The sequence below is a fragment of the Nuphar pumila genome, chromosome 10 (genome assembly GCF_984573655.1).
Source record: "Nuphar pumila chromosome 10, dmNupPumi1.hap1.1, whole genome shotgun sequence".
NCBI classification, from domain to species: Eukaryota; Viridiplantae; Streptophyta; class Magnoliopsida; order Nymphaeales; family Nymphaeaceae; genus Nuphar; species Nuphar pumila.
In genome coordinates this window covers 104,940,905-104,943,959 of record NC_143258.1, presented here as the reverse complement: position 1 = coordinate 104,943,959, position 3,055 = coordinate 104,940,905, and positions in this window count along the sequence as shown.

Genomic DNA, 3,055 nt, shown 5'->3' with positions numbered 1-3,055 from the left:
GGGAACGAAAATGGACAAAAATGAGAAAGGGAACAAAAGAAATGGAAAAGACAAAAGACAAAAAAAAAGGTGAGGTTTTTTGAGAAGTTTCGAATAACAAAGGGGGAAAAAAGTAATAAGATAAAACCTCGGGCGAAAAGGAGTTTCAGCTTTTTAGATTTCCTTTCTTTACGAGTGGCCCCTCATTCCTTCTTTTCATATTTCCTTTTCAGTGAAATCTTTTTGTCTAATTTTCGGAAAGCAGGCTCTCACCTTTTCTCGCGGTTTTCTCTTCCTCTTTGTATCTACGAAGATGGATCGGGTCCGGAATACAACCTTTAGATACTGACCCGTGAGGGAGTTCTGGTTCGTAGTCCGGTTGAGAGTAGGCCTGGATGTTTCTGAAAATATGGGTCTGGATTTGGATCCAGATTGACAATACGCTGTTATATTCTCGTTTTTCTTTTCATACTGGTTGGTACGTGTGCACTGGTTAGACACGGTCTGAATGACACTCAGAACCTGATCGCAAGCTAATTTTCCAACATCAGATCTGATCTGATTGCTGGGTTTTGGATCCATTTGAATGACGCTCAAAACCCGGTTTGTGAGATCAGATTTTAACCAAAAACTTACTTAAAGGAGTATTTTTAAAATGGGATTATATTTGTTGTAGTCAGTTGTAGCCGTAGGGGTGTCAACGGGTCGGGTTTGGTTCCGACCCAGGTCAAACTAAAAAACATAAAACTATTCAATTTATCAGGATAAGTTTTCATCCGTTATTTTTCCGTTTTAAACGTTTGTCTATGACATTTCTCTGATATCAGAAGTCAAAAAAATCCGAATTATAGAGAAACACCACACCACTTCCCGCGCCCCTCCCTCCTGCGTGAGTGCCCTAACCTCTCCGACACAGGCGTCGTTCTTCGTCTCCGGCGCAGGTTCTCTCTCTCTGCGAGTTTCCATACCTGTCCTAAGAGTGGTTTCTTCTTGTAAATATCAAAAACAAAAAACAAAAAACAATCTGGTTTTGGGTTTACATTTGAATCCAAATATGTTGAATATATGATATGTTATTCTCTCTAGTCTCTCTGACAGGAGTGAAGCATGGACCAAGAGATTTGAACCTTGTTCCTACTTAACCCAATCAATTTGATCATGCACTCACATTTATTTTCAGTGGTCAATTAGTGTAAAACCAAATTGAATCCTAATATCTTGGATATCCCAATCTGATTATATGTAAGCACATATTTAATTAGTTATTTTATGCTAGTTGTATATAATCAGATTGAAAATTTTAATAGGTTTGGTTTTTCTTATTTTTTTATTATGTTATTTTTGGGCAAAGAAAGCTTGGGTTAGGCATACAATTACAACTATATAACATTGGGATTGGAACTTGCAACATCCCAACACAAGGTGACGCCCACTAACTGCTCCTGCCATACAAGCAGAGGCCCACGTTGGTTTTTTATTATGGTTTTTGTGTTGGACATAATGGATCTAAGTCCAACCCATTTGGGTGACCCGGTTTGACATCATTAGTGGGCCACGTAGTGGGTGGCAGTTACGTACGTAACTGCCTCTTTCCCCATTATATAAGGGGGTTGGCTGCTACGAAGATGATGACAGATTTGTGGCAATGGCCTACCCAAATTTTACATTCGGGTTTACGTAGTATAGGGGAGCTCACCGTCGACCTAAGGCCTGGGCTCATTGTGGGCATCGACCGGATGAGGAGAACGCTAGATACACGCACACACATTTTGTAGCATCAGCGGATATGTATTCAAGTACGCTTTTTGTGTATATTGATGCAAGCAAACTCCAACAATGGGTTATGAGCCCACTATCATGCATACTACTGTGTGTGGATGCGTGTGAGCCTATTGGCGTTTGCTGTGATTGTTGCCATGGGGTGACCTAAGTCGCAGGTTGATAGCAACAACCACTGTGAGGTGATTGTTTTTTCGGCAGTCTGTCACCGTGAGGCGACTACAACAGACTGAAACTGTCACCGTGGGGCAACAGTGCTTCCCGACAGCTTGTCAACATTGGTAGCCAGTAAATGGCTATTTTCGTCGTGGGGTGACAAAGTTTCCCGGCAGACTATTGTCATGGGGCAACAACCCTCATCGGCGACAGAGCCACCCTGTGGTGACCGCCCGTCGCCGTGGGGCGACGTTGGTCACCAGACAATGGTGACAGTGGTCGTAGGGCGACTGCTTTTCTCTGCAACCGTAACCCGATGGCGGTAGCAGCCCCAGTGACCCTCATTAAAAAAACAGATTGAGGGTTTTACCTGTGGCCGTCGGGCTGCAAGGGGGTTGCCGGATTTTTGCCTCATGATGTCGCTGGGGATATCACCTGAAGCATCGCCGCAGACGTCGTCGAAGGGGGGGGGGGTTGCCGGATTGCCGGCATCCGTCTGGAGACGTATAGAATTCGGGGATTAAAAAACCCCTTTCTCTTTGGTCATGGGGTTGCAGAGTCGACAACCATCGCCAGGGAATCGGGATGATCGTCGTGGGGCAATATGCCGAAAGAAGTGGCCATTGGGTCGTCGCACCGGTGAAGTCCCTTGACCGCATGGGTCATCGCCTGAGATCCCCTGCGTCGTCGGGTTGCAGGGTGGTCAGCCTATGCCGAGGTCATCGGAGATGTGTTGCCGGGGTTGGAGATCGTCGGATGGCCGGCATCTGGGGTTTGAAAACCCCCTTTTCTCTGCACTGCTTCTTCATCCATCGGGCTGGGTTCCGCCGTGAGCAGGCCGTCGGTGTGGGTCGCCGGTAGGCGATGCGAGTCACCATTGGGCGACATGGGTCGCTGCTAGTGTCGTACCCTTTTACCTCTGCTCCGTCAAGCAGTTGAGCATCCAGTGGGTCGCCATCACTGACGGTCAACCGGCCGGAGCGCCGGTCCCTGCATCGGCACATCGTCGTGGGGCGACATGCACCTCCCTCAGGCGACGTGGGTCGCCGATTTTTGCTCCCGAGCGACGTGGGTCGCCATGACATCCGGAGGAGAGAAACCGTTTCGGTTTCTGAGGGTTGCGTAAACAGAAACCCTTGAG